This window comes from Somniosus microcephalus, unplaced genomic scaffold (genome assembly GCF_052327205.1).
Source record: "Somniosus microcephalus isolate GS21.2 unplaced genomic scaffold, FLI_Smic_1.0 unresolved_chr1, whole genome shotgun sequence".
In the NCBI taxonomy this organism is placed as follows: domain Eukaryota; kingdom Metazoa; phylum Chordata; class Chondrichthyes; order Squaliformes; family Somniosidae; genus Somniosus; species Somniosus microcephalus.
Window position 1 is genome coordinate 163960759 of NW_028225179.1, and position 16005 is coordinate 163976763.

A 16005-nucleotide genomic window follows, 5' to 3' on the forward strand; every position below is an offset into this window, starting at 1 on the left:
CGGTCACTTTTTTCCAAGTGCTCTGCTATTACATCTTTTATAATGGACTCTAGCATTTTCCCCACTACCGATGTCAGGCTTACCGGTCTGTAATTCCCCGTTTTCTCTCTACCAACATTTTTGAACAGTGAGGTAACATTAGCTACCCGCCAATCAATGGGTACAGTTCCAGAGTCTATCGAATTTTGGAAGATGACCAGCAATGCATCTACTATTTCTACGGCCATGTCCTTAAGTACCCGAGGATGTAGATTATCAGGCCCTGGGGATGTATCGGCCTTCAATCCCATCAATTTCCCTAACACCATTTCCCTACAAATACTGATTTCTATCAGTTCCTCCCTTTCATTAGACCCTATGTTCCCCGACATCTTTGGGAGGTTACTTGTGTCCTCCTTTGTGAAGACAGAACCAAAGTATGTATTTAATTGGTCTGCCATTTCTTTGTTCCCCATTATAAATTCCCCTGATTCTGACTGCAAGGGACCTACGCTTGACTTCACCAATCTTTTTCTCTTCACATATCTATAAAAGCTTTTACAGTCAGTTTTTATGTTCTCTGCAAGCTTACTCTCATACTCTATTTTGCCCCTCTTAATTAATCCCTTTGTCCTCCTTTGTTGAATCCTAAACTGCTCCCAATCCTCAGGTTTACTGCCTTTTCTGGCCAATTTATATGTCCTCTCCTTGGATCTTATGCTATCCCTAATTTCCCTTGTTAGCCACAGTTGAGTCACATTTTTTGTTTTATTTTTATGCCAAACTGGGATGAACAAATTCTGTAGTTCATCCATGCGATCTTTGAATGTTTGCCTTTGCCTATCCACCGTCAACCCTTTGAGTGACATTCTCCAATCAATCCTACTCAACTTGCGCCTCATACCATCGTAGTCTCCTTTAATTAAATTCAGGACCCTAGTCTCTGAGTCAACTACTTCACTCTCCATCTTAATGAAGAATTCTATCATATTATGATCGCTCCGACCCAAGGGGCCTCGCACAACAAGATTGCTAATTAATCCTTTCTCATTACATAATATCCAGCCTAAGATGGCCTGATCTCTAGTTGGTTCCTTGACATATTGGTCCAGGAAACCATCCCGTATACACTCCAGGAATTCCACCTCCACAGTATTGTTACTAATGTGGTTAGCCCAATTTATATGTAGATTAAAGTCACCCATGACAACTGCTGTGCCCTTATTGCACACTTCTCTAATTTCCCTTTTAATGCCAAGTAGAGGTGCGGGAAAACCGAAAACAACGGGCTGCACACTGAAGGAACTGCAAGTAGTAAGAAAGACTTACATTTAATTGCCTCAGGACGTCCCAAAGAGCTTTACAGTCAATGAAGTACTTTTTGAAGTGTAGTAACTGCTGCAATATAGGAACCCCAGCAGACAAATTCCCACAAACAGCAATGATCAGATCATCAGTTTTAGAGTGATGTTGATTGAGGGATAAATATTGTCCCAGGACACCGGGAATAACTACCCTGCTCTTCTTCCAATTACTGCCATGGGATATTATAAGTCCACCTGAGAGTGCAGACGGAGCTTCGGTTTAGTGTCTCATACGAAAGGCGGCACCTCCGACAGTGCTGCCACTGGGAGTGTCGACCTGGATTAAGTGTTCAAGTCTCATGGAGTGGAGACTTGAACCCACAACTTTCTGGCTCAGAGGCGAGAATGTTAGCACTGAGCCACGGCTGACATCTGTTGTGTACGACACTTTAATACAACAATTAACTAGCGACCTGATCCTTATTAAAGTCGAATATAAGAGAATTGTAAAGGAGATTATTTTGCAGAATTTGATTAAGAAAAGTGTTTTCATCACCCCTTTACCCTCCAGGGTGTTTCTGTGTAATAAACATTTCCAATTACAACACCGTTTCCATTCAGTGTTTGACTGTATCTCCAGCAGGGCTGGGCCAATCTCCGCTCAGACTCATAACAGACAACAGCCTGAAATTCCTCTCGCCATATTACTGGGAAAACATTCAGCTTTTTGCTGTGACATTTCTTTGGTGCTATTCACGATTCACTGTTCACCGATTGAAAATGAACGGATTGGCGCCTTTGTTAAATGTGGCTTCGGGACGCCCTGAGGTGGTGAACGGCGCTAAGTGAATGCAAGTCCTTTCTATTCCCAGCTCTTAATTCACAGGTAACGAAGGTAACTCTCGAGGGAAGGACATATGATGGAGGCTGCTCGGCTTGTCTAGTGGATGCTTCCAAAGAAACTCACAGTCCCTCCACCAAAACCTTCAGCTGCCTCTCGAATGATCGGCTCCAAGGGTCACTTTGTTTACAACAGCTAAATACTGCGGAGAGAGAAACAGAATTAATGGGCCAGAAATTCGTGTCCCCACGGGTGAGTACGCGCTGGGTACTCACGCGTAGGGCCTACGAAAGTGACGGTTTTATGCATGCACTGCGCATGCGCTGGAAATCGGAAATTCCATTCCCTTGAAGGAAGGTGTTCGGGGGTCGAACGCGTGCGCCGGGGAGGCAGCGCATTCTGGAACTTCCGTTTTTTTTACAGGTTTCTCCGGGAGGGTAACTCTCTAGCAGCTGCATGTTTAAAAAGCAGTCGCAAGGCCTGCTTTTAACAAGGTAAGTGGTGAATTAAGTAAAAGTAAAACAATTTTTCCACAGGTTTATTATTTTTAAATACTTTAAAGAAAGTAAATGTATTTTTAGCCCCGTTAAAAACTAATTAAATTTTTTCAAAAATTTAAATTATTGTTTAAAATAGTTATTTTATGTAATTTATAGTTATTTTATAAATGTGATTTTTTTTAATGTATTTGAAGTTTTAGTTAAGTTTTGGGGCTGAACTCTATTCATAGATTTGACAGGCCTTCCTGTCAAATCTATGAATAGAGATTCCCTGCTATGATTGGCTCTCCATGGCCCACGTGATCCCAGGGGACGCTTCGAACAAACTGCGCCCCTGGGATACGCAAGCACTGCGCGTCGGCTGTTGGAGGAGGCCCAGGATCGGAATCCTACGCGGGCCCACAGCACAACGGCAGGTGTGCTAGGTAAACATACATAGAAGATAGGAGCAGGAGTAGGCCATTTGGCCCTTCGAGCCTGCTCCGCCATTCAATGAGATCATGGCTGATCATCCAAATTCAGTACCCTGTCCCTCCCTTCTCCCCATATCCCTTGATCCCTTTAGCCTCAAGAAATATATCCAACTCTTTCTTGAATATATTTAATGAACTGGCCTCCACCACCCTCTGTGGCAGAGAATTCCACAGGTTCACCACTCTCTGGGTGAAGAAGTTCCTCCTCATTTCAGTCCTAAATGACTTGTCCCTTATCCTTAGACTATGACCCCTGGTTCTGGACTCCCCGGCCATCCGAAACATCCTTCCTGCATCTAGTCTGTCCAGACCTGACAGAATTTTATAGCTTTCGATGAGATCCCCTCTCAATCTTCTAAACTCCAGTGAGTATAAGCCCAATCGACACAATCTCTCCTCATATGTCATTCCTGCCATCCCAGGTATCAGCCTGGTGAATCTTCGCTGCACTCCCTCCATGGCAAGAACGTCCTTCCTCAGGTAAGGTGACCAAAACTGCACACAATACTCAAGGTGCGGTCTCACCAAGGCCCTGTACAAATGTAGCAAGACATCCTTGCTCCTGTACTCGAACCCTCTTGCTACGAAGGCCAACATACCATTTGCCTTCTTAACCGCCTGCTGCACCTGCATGCTTACCTTCAGCGACTGGTGCACAATAACACCCAGGTCTCTTTGCACTTCCCCTTCTCCCAATCTATTGCCATTCAAATAATAATCTGCCTTCCTGTTTTTGCCACCAAAGTGGATAACCTCACATTTATCCACATTATAGTGCATTTGCCATGTTTCTGCCCAATCACCCAACCTGTCCAAATCGTACTGGAGTTTCACGACATCCTCCTCGCAGCTTACCCTCCCACCCAGCTTTGTGTCGTCTGCAAATTTGGAGATATTACATCCAATTCCCTCGTCCAGATCATTAATATATATTGTGAACAGCTGGGGTCCTAGGACCGATCCTTGCGGTACCCCACTAGTCACTGCCTGCCACTCGGAAAACGACCCGTTTATTCCAACTCTTTGCTTTCTGCCCACCAACCAGTTCTCTATCCAAGTCAATACCTTGCCCCCAATCCCATGTGCCTTAACTTTGCACGCTAATCTCTTATGTGGGACCTTATCGAAAGCCTTCTGAAAGTCCAAATACACCACATCCACTGGTTCTCCCTTATCTATTTTACCAGTTACATCCTCAAAAAATTCCAGTAGATTAGTCAAGCATGATTTACCTTTTGTAAATCCATGTTGACTTTGTCCGATCCTGTCACTGCTTTCCAAGTGCTCTGCTATTACATCTTTTATAATCGACTCCAGCATTTTCTCCACTACCGAAGTCAGGCTTACTGGTCTATAATTCCCCGCTTTTTCTCTACCACCTTTTTTGAATAGTGCGGTAATATTAGCTACCCTCCAATCCATGGGTACCGTTCCAGAGTCTATCAAGTTCTGGAAGATGACCAGCAATGCATCTACTATCTCTAGGGCCACTTCCTTAAGTACCCTGGGATGTAGACCATCAGGCCCTGGGGATTTATCAGCCTTCAGTCCCATCAATTTTCCTAACACCATTTCCCTACAAATACTGATTTCTTTCAGTTCCTCCCTTTCATCAGACCCACGTTCCCCGACATCTCTGGGAGGTTATTTGTGTCCTCCTTTGTGAAGACAGAACCAAAGTATGTATTTAGTTGGTCAGCCATTTCCTTGTTTCCCATTATAAATTCCCCTGATTCTGACTGTAAGGGACCTATGCTTGACTTCACCAATCTTTTTCTCTTCACATATCTATAAAAGCTTTTACAGTCAGTTTTTATGTTCACTGCTAGCTTACTCTCATATTCTATTTTCCCTTTCTTAATTAATCCCTTTGTCCTCCTTTGTTGACTCCTAAACTGCTCCCAATCCTTAGGATTATTGCTTTTTCTAGCCAATTTATATGTCCTCTCCTTGGATCTTATGCTATCCCTAATTTCCCTTGTTAGCCACAGTTGAGTTACCTTTTTTCTTTTATTTTTATGCCAAACTGGAATGAACAAATTCTGTAGCTCATCCATTCGGTCTTTGAATGTTTGCCATTGCCTATCCACTGTCAACCCTTTGGGTGCCATTCCCCAATCAATCCTACCCAACTCGCTCCTCAGACCATCGTAGTTTCCTTTATTTAAATTGAGGACCCTTGTCACTGTGTCAACTACTTCATTCTCCATCTTAATGAAGAATTCGATCATATTATGATCGCTCCGACCCAAGGGGCCTCGTACAACAAGATTGCTAATTAATCCTTTCTCATTACATAATACCCAGTCTAAGATGGCCTGATCTCTGGTTGGTTCCTCGACATATTGGTCCAGGAAACCATCCCGTATACACTCCAGGAATTCCTCCTCCACAGTATTGTTACTAATTTGGTTGGCCCAATCTATATGTAGATTAAAGTCACCCATGATGACTGCTGTGCCCTTATTGCACGCTTCTTTAATTGCCCTTTTAATGCCATCCCCAACCTCCGCCTTACTGTTTGGAGGTCTATATACCACTCCCACTAATGTTTTTTTCCCCTTAGTATTTCTCAATTCTATCCATACAGATTCCACGTCATCAGAGCTAATATCCTTCATTACAATTGTATTAATCCCTTCTTTAACCAGTAATGCTACCCCACCTCCCTTTCCTTTTTGGCTATCTTTCCTGAATATCGAATACCCCTGGATGTTGAGTTCCCAGCCTTGGCCACCCTGGAGCCATGTTTCCGTAATCCCAACCAAATCATATCCGTTTACCTCTATTTGCACAGCCAATTCATTCACCTTATTACAAATGGTCCTCGCATTAAGACACAAAGCCTTCAGGCTTGTTTTTTTAACGCTCTTAGACCTATTAGAATTATTATTTACTGTGGCCATGTTTGATTTAAACCATTGATTTCTCTGACTACCACTTTTGTTTTTCTCCTTTCTATCTTTTGCAGGTCGGGGGCTTGCACCTGCGGGAAGCATCCGACCCGAATTTCTGGCCCTGTACAAAGTTTCCCATCGATTACTTTTCCTCAGAACTGGAAAAGGTTAGGATGTAACAGGTTTTATGCAAGTACAGAGGCCCGGAAAGGGGGGAAGGGAGGAAAGAACAAAAGGGAAGATCTGTGATAGGGTGAGATAACTTCATGGGACTGACAGAAGCTGCGCAGATATACCGTGTAAGATGGAGGGTAAAATCTTTGGCAGCCTTTCTGTCTCTGTTTTTCGTGTTTAAACTTTACATTCAGTTAACTTCTAATTCCAGGATAAACTGACATCATCCCTAGAATCGGCTACAAAGAGAAAGGATTCGGCTCTGGACACCGCACGGCGGCAGGAACAGCAGATTTCCGCAGTTAGGGTAAGGTCTCCCTGTGCTGATTTTCTGGGATCTCGGTTAGTTTTGTTCCCTTTATCGCGGTACATTAATTATGTTTCACATTTCATTTGGTAGGAACAGTCGAGCAGTCTGCAGACTCACATCACATCCGAGTTCGCTAAAATGCACCAGATTCTCACTGAGAGAGAGCAGCGTTTAATCAGAGATCTCAGGGAACAAGAGGGGGAGATTCTAAAATCAATGGAGATAAACCGCAGTGGAATCCATCAGGAGTTAGATTGTTAACGTTTCAGGTCGATGACCTTTCGTCTGAAATGTTAACTCTGTTTCTCTCTTCACAGATGCTCCCTGACCTGCTGAGTATCTCCAGCATTTTCTGGTTTTATTTCAGATTTCCAGCATCTGCAGCATTTTCTTTTTGTAGGAGTTAGAAACATAGAAACATAGAAGATAGGAGCAGGAGTAGGCCATTCGGCCCCTCGAGCCTGCTCCGCCATTCAATGCGATCATGGCTGATCATCCAAATTCAGTACCCTGTCCCTGCCTTCTCTCCATATCCCTTGATCCCTTTAGCCTTAAGAAATATATCCAACTCCTTCTTGAATATATTTAATGAATTGGCCTCAACTGCCATCTGTGGTAGAGAATTCCACAGGTTCACCACTCTCTGGGTGAAGAAATTCCTCCTCATCTCTGTCCTAAATGGTTTACCCCTTATCCTTAGACTGTGACCCCTGGTTCTGGACTCACCGGCCATCGGGAACATCCTTCCTGCATCCAGTCTATTTAGACCTGTTAGTATTTTATAAGTTTCAATGAGATCCCCTCTCATTCTTCTAAAATCCAGTGAGTATAAGCCCAATTGACCCAATCTCTCCTCATATGTCATTCCTGCCATCCCAGGTATCAGTCTGGTGAATCTTCGCTGAACTCCCTCCACGGCAAGAACATCCTTCCTCAGATAAGGCGACCAAAACTGCACATAATACTCAAGATGTGGTCTCACCAAGGCCCTGTACAACTGCATCAAGACATCCTTGTACCTGTACTCGAACCCTCTCGTTACGAAGGCCAACATACCATTTGCCTTCTTAACCGCCTGCTGCACCTGCATGCTTACCTTCAGCGACTGGTGCACAAGGGCACCCAGGTCTCGTTGCACTTCCCCTTCTCCCAATCTATTGCCATTCAGATAATAATCTGCCTTCCTGTTTTTGACACCAAAGTGGATAACCTCGCATTCATCCACATTATATTGCATCTGCCATGCTTCTGCCCAATCACCCAACCTGTCCAAATCATACTGGAGTTTCTCGGCATCCTCCTTACAGCACACACTCCCACCCAGCTTTGTGTCATCTGCAAACTTGGAGATATTACATCCAATTCCCTCATCTAGATCATTAATATATATTGTGAATAGCTGGGGTCCCAGGACCAATCCCTGTGGTACCCCACTAGTCACTGCCCGCCACTCGGAAAAAGACCAGTTTATTCCAACTCTTTGCTTTCTGTCTGCCAACCAGTTCTCTATCCAAGTCAATACCTTGCCCCCAATCCCATGTGCCTTATCTTTACACGCTAATCTCTTATGCAGGACCTTATCGAAAGCCTTCTGAAAGTCCAAATTCACCACATCCACTGGTTCCCCCTTATCTATTTTACCAGTTACATCCTCAAAAAATTCCAGTAGATTACTCAAGCACGATTTACCTTTTGTAAATCCATGTTGACTTTGTCCGATCCTGTCACTGCTTTCCAAGTGCTCTGCTATTACATCCTTTATAATGGACTCTCGCATTTTCCCCACTACCGATGTCAGGCTTACCGGTCTATAATTCCCTGTTTACTCTCTGCCACCTTTTTTGAATAGTGGGGTAACATTAGCTACCCTCCAATCCATGGGTACTGTTCCAGAGTCTATCGAACTTTGGATGATGACCAGCAATGCATCTACTATTACTAGGGCCACTTCCTTAAGTACCCTAGGATGTAGATTATCAGGCCCTGGGGATTTATCGGCCTTCAATCCCGTCAATTTCCCTAACACCATTTCCCTATAAATACTGATTTCTTTCAGTTCCTCCCTCTCATCAGACCCTATGTTCCCTGACATCACTGGGAGGTTATTTGTGTCCTCCTTTGTGAAGACAGAACCAAAGTATGTATTTAATTGGCCTGCCATTTCTTTGTTTCCCATTATAAATTCCCCTGATTCTGACTGCAAGGGACCTACGCTTGACTTCACCAATCTTTTTCTCTTCACATATCTATAAAAGCTTTTAGTCAGTTTTTATGTTCCCTGCAAGCTTACTCTCATACTCTATTTTCCCTTTCTTAATTAATCCCTTTGTCCTCCTTTGCTGAATCCTAAACTGCTCCCAATCCTCAAGTTTACGACTTTTTCTGGCCAATTTATATGTCCTCTCCTTGGATCTTATGCTATCCCTAATTTCCCTTGTTAGCCACGGTTGAGTCACCTTTTTTGTTTTATTTTTATGCCAAATTGGGATGAACAGATTCTGTAGTTCATTCATGCGATCTTTGAATGGTTGCCATTGCCTATCCACCGTCAACCCTTTGAGTGACATTCCCCAATCACTCCTACCCAACTCTCACCTCATACCATCATAGATTCCTTTATTTAAATTCAGGACCCTAGTCGCTGAGTCAACTACTTCACTCTCCATCTTAATGAAGAATTCTATCATGTTATGTTAGATCGTGTTGGGCGAGAACTATCAGAATTACAGAGACAGATGGAGGAAAAAGACACAGTCGCATTTCTGAAGTTAAGACATTGTTTTATTTAAATACATGCTGCCCCTCGGTGACATCATCTGGAAACACAACGTCATATAGACTGACGACTCCCAGCTCTACCTCATCAGCACCTCTCTCGAACCCTCCACTGTCCCTGATGTGTCACATTGCTTGTCCGACATCCAATAATGGATGAGCAGAAATTTCTTCCAACTAAATATTGGGAAGCATGAAGCCATTATGGTCGGTCTCCGCCACCGACTCCATTCCTTTCCCTGGCAACTGACTGAGGCTGGCCCAGACCGTTGGCAACCATGACATCCTATTTGACCCTGAGATGAGATTCCGACCACATATCCGCACCATCATCTAAACTGCCACAATTCACCATCCGTAACATCGCCCGTCTCAGCCCCTGCCTCAGCACATCTGCTCTGAAACTATTATCCATGCCTTTGCTCCCTATGGAATTGTCTATTCCATAGCTCTCCTGGCTGGCCTCCTATTTTCCACACTCCATAAACTTGAGCTTGTCCAAAACTCCGCTGTCCATATCCTAACTCGCACCAAGTCCCGTTCACCCTTCACCCCTGTGCTCACTGACCTACACTGGATCAGGGATACGCAATGCCTCAATTTCAAAATTCTCATCCTTGTTTTCAAATCCCTCCATGGCCTCGCCCCTCCCTATCTCTGTAACCTCCTCCAGCCCTATAACCCTCCAAGGTGTCTGCACTCCTTTATTTGTGCCCTCTTGTACATCCTCAATTTTAATCGCTCCACCATTGGCGGCTGTGCCTTCAGCTGCCGAGGCCCCAAGCTCTGGAATTCCCTCCCTAAACCTCTCCCTCTCTCTACCTCTCCCTCCTCTTTTAAGACGCTCCTTAAAACCTACCTCTTTGCCCAAGCTCAATGTGTCCTTATGTGGCTCGGTGTCAAATTTACCTTGATAACATTTTGCTCCTTGGGATGTTTTACTATGTTAAAGGCACTATATAAATGCAAGATACTGTTGTGGTTGTAAAACTACACAAATTAGAGAGAGCAACTAGTTCTATTCACATTTACTCACACTTTTTTCATATCCCTTTTTCCACCTCTCCAATCTAATCTTGAATGCTAACAGTTTCTATCTCAACATTAACGTTGGATGTGAATTCCACAGCCGCACAACTCTGTGTAAGTAAGTATCTCCTGACCCCTGTACTAAATCTCTTACATTTCATCTTTTTTCTATATCCCTTAGTTTTAGACCCCTTTGTTTCTACGTACCTTGTCCACACTTTAATTAGACAATCCTGTTCTATCATATTGTCCCATAATTTGAATTTTCTAAAGAAAATATTGAATCTTTCTTCATCTTTGCATTTCCTGTTACCAGGCAGCATCCTAGTCAATATCTGCTGTATCCTCTGTAAACCCACGATATCGTCCCTCTGGTGTGGAACACAATACTGCACCATTACCTCTGGGATTTTATATTCGATACCTCTTGTGATACAACCTAGAATTCTATTAGATTGTTTAAACAGCCTTATCAACGTGAGGTGCTGCCTTTAATGCTCAGTGAACCTGTGGCCCCAAATCCCTCTGCTCGTCTGCCGCACCGAGACTACTTCCATTGGGAGCAGAATTCCTGCTGTTACTTCCCCTGTCTCAGCCCACACTCACTGCCATTTAATTCTGTCCACCAAGATTAATCCCGTTCCCTCATCTTATTAATATCCCTTCACCGCTTCCTTTGGTCCTCTACCAAACTAACTATTCCTCCAGAACGAAACCCTGTGGGACACCACTATCCACCTCTAATCACTCTGAAAACCCACCCGTAATTCCTACTCTCTGTTTCCTCCCTTCTAACTCATTTTTAATCCAGTTTACTATCCTCCCCAAATTCCATACCACATGAGCCTCTCTAGTAATCGCCTGTGTGGTATCTTATCAAGGCTTTCCTAACGTCCATATACACTGCATTCTCTGCATGTCCCCATTTACCATGTCTGTTATATCCTCAAAGAAATCAAGAAATATTTCCAACAAGATCACATCTTCTGAAATCTGTGCTTTAATTTCAATTGGTTTCTTACTTCATTATTTATCCAGGGCTTTCTAAAACTACTAGTAGTTTCCTTCTTTTAAACAGAATATACTTATTCTATACCTTTTGACTCCCTTGTTGAAAATATCCCATTGTTGCTCTTCAGTCCTGTTTATTAATGTCTTCTATCACCTCACCTTGGCTAGCTCGCTCCTCATTTTACTGAAATCTGCCTTACTCCATTCTCATTTTCTACTGAGCTTTTCTGTTATAGTTCGATCCTGTTGTATCTATGCTTTAATGCGTTCAATCAAGCATGTAGATACGTCGAATTAAATCAGAGTCAGGCAGACAGGCTTACAACTGCGATCTTCTCTTTATTCTCTAAAAATGGCTGACTGCAGCTTTCCTGGGTAATTCCCATAATGCAATGCACATTACATTACTGTATTAACTGGTGTTAAACTCGCACATTACATTACCGTATTGACTGGTGTCAAACTCGCAATCAATACACAACATCCCCCTTTTCCTTGGAAACAAACTTGCAGTTTACAAACAGTTGCTTACAATAACACTGCATTGTAGGAATGTCTAGTTCCTATCCAAAAGACTGAGGTCCACTCAGGCGATCAAACAAAACGAAGTTTCATGGAAACTAACAGGTTTAAACAAGCAACTACAGGAGAACATCGAATAGAGGTCTAGTCAGTTCGGAGGCTCCACGAGGACTGACTGGGAGGTCCCTGGGCCGACGTCATGACGTCATCACATTTTTCCTGCCGCTGGAGGATCACGTGATCAACGTGATGACGTCATCGCGTTTGGTCGCGCTCTTAAAGGGACCGCGCTCTGTACAAGCAAACAATATAAACAAAGGTACAGATTCAGTCTGTAGCTAACAAATTGCTAAAGGGAATTATATACAAACGATCTGAGTCCTTTAGTGGCTCCGCCACAGCATAACTTATTTGGTTTATAAACATTTTACAAACTTGTGTCTTACCACACAACTAAATAATTCCCACATTTAAACATTTAACATCACCCATGCAGTTCTCGCACAGTTTATGTTGTGACATAATCAGACAGTCTTTGGGGTTTTCTTTTAACCCTTTGGGGTCTGGCTGTATTGGGTATGTCTGACATGTTGGTGTCAGTGGGTATTGCCTGTGTCACAGTGGTATGTGTGTCAGGGTCTACTATACTGTCCTCAGTCCCTTGTGTTTCCTCCTGCTCATGGAGTGTCTCCTTTGGTCCATTGGTTCTGTATTTCTTCACAAACGTAGTGTTGCTCGAGTAGCGTGCTCCTTCTGGAGATTCTACTACTACTTGACTCCCTGTTTTACTCAAAACTTTGTGTCGTGTGGCATTAAAAGGAGTGGTGAACTTGTCCACTTTGTCCTGCCGCACCAGCACCATGTCGCCAACTTCCACCTCTGAGTATTGTGTTCTCCGCTGTTCATCTGCGTACAGTTTGGACTTGCCTTTTTGTTCTGCATCCCAGTCACGTACTTCCATGTCTGCGCGCGACTCTGTGATGTCTGGCAGCTTTCCTCTCATTTTCCGTTTAAAGAGCAGCTCTGCCGGGCTCTTTCCTGTTGTGGCATGGTCAATGCTCCTGTACACATTTCCAATCTAGTCCTTCTGACTGAGCAATTCTGATTCTCTTCATCAGCGATGCATTCTGGCGCTCGACTTCTCCGTTAGCCTGAGCCCATTTTGCTGTCGTTTTCAGGTGTTTGATCCCATTGTTTTCACAGTATTCTTTGAATAATTCAGATCTGAATTGGGGACCATTATCAGATTTGCAGGTGATTGGCAAACCATGACGGCTGAAGATTGACTCTGAACTATCAATAACCTTCTCTGTTGTTGTGAAGGTCATGATGTCGTATTCATAGTAGCGACTATAATAATCAACTACCACAAGAATGGAGTGGTTGGATGGCAAGGGTCCCAGTAAGTCTATAGCTACATCCTGCCAGGGGCCCTCCGGTAATGGCATTGGTCTCGACGGTTCAGGTGGGTCGGGTCTGGCTACTATCTGACAGCCGTGGCACGCTTTACAGTGTTTTTCAGCTGCCTTGTCCATGCCAGGCCACCAAACCTTGGTTCTGAGATGTTGCTTTGTTCCAACTATTCCCAAGTGTCCTTCATGTGCTAACACCAGGGCTCGTGCGTGTAACACTGTGGGTAGCAGGATGCGTGTTCCCCGAAGAACTAGGTACCCCACTACGCACAGCTCATTTGCAATTGCTGCATAAGCTTTACAGTTCTCAAAATGTCCGTTTGTGATTGCCTTCCGTACCTCAATCAGCTCTGGGTCGGTAGCAGAGGCTTCCTCCACCTCTCTAGTAGTGAGTGCTTTTGGTGTCGCACTCACAGCTACAAATCTCACATTCATCTGAGCCATGAGAATGTCTCTCCTGTTTTGCTGTCTCCCCCAGCGATCGTGACAATGGGTCTGCAATGTTTTGCTTGCCTGGAATGTGTATCACCTTGAAATCGTACGGCTGTAATCTAAGTACCCATCTCTCTATACGGGCACAGGGTTTAGAGTGTGGGCCGTATATCACTTGTAATGGCTTATGGTCAGTTACCAAGTTAAATTTTCGGCCATACACATATGGTTGCAGCCTCTCACAAGCCCATACCAGAGCTAAGGCCTCTCTCTCTGTTTGAGAGTATTTCCTCTCAAAGTCTGTTAAACTACGAGTTACATAGCATATTGGCACCTCTTGTCCCTGTTGGTCCTGAACTAGTACTGCGCCTAAACCTACAGGACTGACATCTGCTATCACCTTGGTTGGTGCGTCCTTATCAAAATATGCTAAAGTGCCGGCTCTGGCCAACTCTTCCTTGAGTGCACTGAATGACTGTCTCTGTTGTGATCCAAATTTAAATGGTGTGTCTTTTCTTGTCAGGCGTCGCAGTGGCTCTGATAGTGTTGCAAACTGCGGGATGAATCTGCTACTGTACCCAACGAGTCCCAAGAAACTCCTCACCTCTGTAGCATTCTCTGGTTCCCGAGCTTCTGCCACTGCTCGCACTCTCTCTGCTGTTGGTCCGATGCCCTTTTCAGATAACAGGATTCCCATGAAAATCAATCGGTCCATGTTGAATTGGCACTTCTCTGAGTTTAGTGTCAGTCCACTTTCCATTAGTCTGGTCATGACAGCGTGCAGGCGTCTGTCGTGCGTTTCCTGGTCGTGTGCATGCACGATAATGTCGTCTGAGATGTTTTCAACACCCTCTATTCCAGCTAAGGCATTAGCTATCTCGTGCTGATATTGCTCACTAGCTGAAGATACACCGAATATCAGCCTCTTGTACCTGTACACTCCGTTATGTACTGCAAACGTTGTGATTTCTCGTGACTCAGGGGTCAGTTCTAGCTGGTGATAACCCCATTTCAGGTCTAGCTTACTAAACACCGTCAAGCCGTTCATACCTTGGAGTATCTCATCAATGGTGGGGATTGGATATCATTCCCTCACTATTGCCTGGTTTGCTCGTCTCATGCCTAGGCATAACCTTACATCCTTATCCACTTTTGGTACAATAACCACAGGATTTACCCATGGGGTGGGACCAGTTACAGGTTTGATAATGTCCATGTCCCTCAATTATTTTATTTGGGCCTCTACTGCCCCCCTTAAGTTGAATGGTATATGCCTGAGTGGCTGGGCCACAGGCTTCACTTGTGGGTCGATATACAAACTGTTTTGTGTTCAGCCTTCCTACTCCCTGGAACACCTTTGGATACCGCTGTTCTAGTAGCTGTCTTACATCTACCACAGCTGAGACATCTGCGCCTATTTTTAAAACTCCCAGTTTCATGGCTGTCTCCCTTCCTAGCAATGGCTCTCCATGGCCTTTAACCACAATGAACTCCGCCTGCTCAGTTCTCTTACCTATTGTAATCCCACATGTGAATACACCTTTAACTGACAGTGGTCGGCTAGAAGCATAAGAGAATAACTTTCTCTCTGTCTTAGGGACATGTGACTGACACTTAATGTGTTCTGAATTTAATCCTTCCCATGTATTCTCATCTATCACATTATTAGTTGCACCCGAATCAATTAACATTCTCAGGTTTACTCCCCCCACACAAAAGGTAAGTCTCTCTGTCACGTTATTTCCAGTAACAGCAAATGCACAGTTATGTTGTTCCTCTACATTGTTCACACTGTGTTTCTTTGTACCCTTTGTGCGGCATACTTTGGAGAAATGATCCTTTCTCTTGCACTTATGACACGTTTGTCCGCGTGCTGGGCATTTCGGATCTCTGCCCATGTGGTCTGTGTGTCCACATCTGTAACATTTCCTTTCGTTCCTATCGCCATTTCCTTTTGGTTTCTCCGTCGAGCTTTTCGCATAATACCCTCTTTTCTGTGTAACACGATGAACAGTATCTGTCTCTGCCTTCTCTGTACATGACATGGCTGACATCTGCTCCTTGACATTTTCACATTGTTAGGCCAATTGAAACGTGCGGGCGAGCATTAGATCATGCCCTTCCTCTAGCAATTTCCTCCGCACATAGGCTGATGTGCACCTACTCAAGATAGCATCTCTTATTTGATTATCCGCATCCCCCAAAAAGCACAGTCTTTAGCAGCCTGCCGCAAGCGAGTAGCAAATTGTTGCACAGTCTCACCTGCCTTCTGGGACAACTTATGAAAAGTCTGTCTAGCAAATGCTGCGTTGACCTGGGGCATGAAGTAGTGATTCAAAGCACTAA

General features: G+C 44.1%; 1 protein-coding gene across 2 annotated transcripts in view; it reads left to right on the top strand.

Annotated features, from left to right (window-relative positions):
• Nucleotides 1-5850: 5850 nt before the first annotated feature.
• LOC147096453 (nuclear factor 7, ovary-like) overlaps nucleotides 5851-16005 on the top strand; it is a 145382-nt gene continuing 135227 nt past the window's right edge. The window contains exons 1-2 of one of the 2 annotated variants that reach the window (XR_015074919.1): nucleotides 5851-6161; nucleotides 6380-6475. The gene's annotated coding sequence lies outside the window, so the exon portion shown is untranslated. The remainder of the gene's footprint in view (nucleotides 6162-6379; nucleotides 6476-16005) is intronic. The other variant, XM_085975251.1, reaches the window with a different exon arrangement.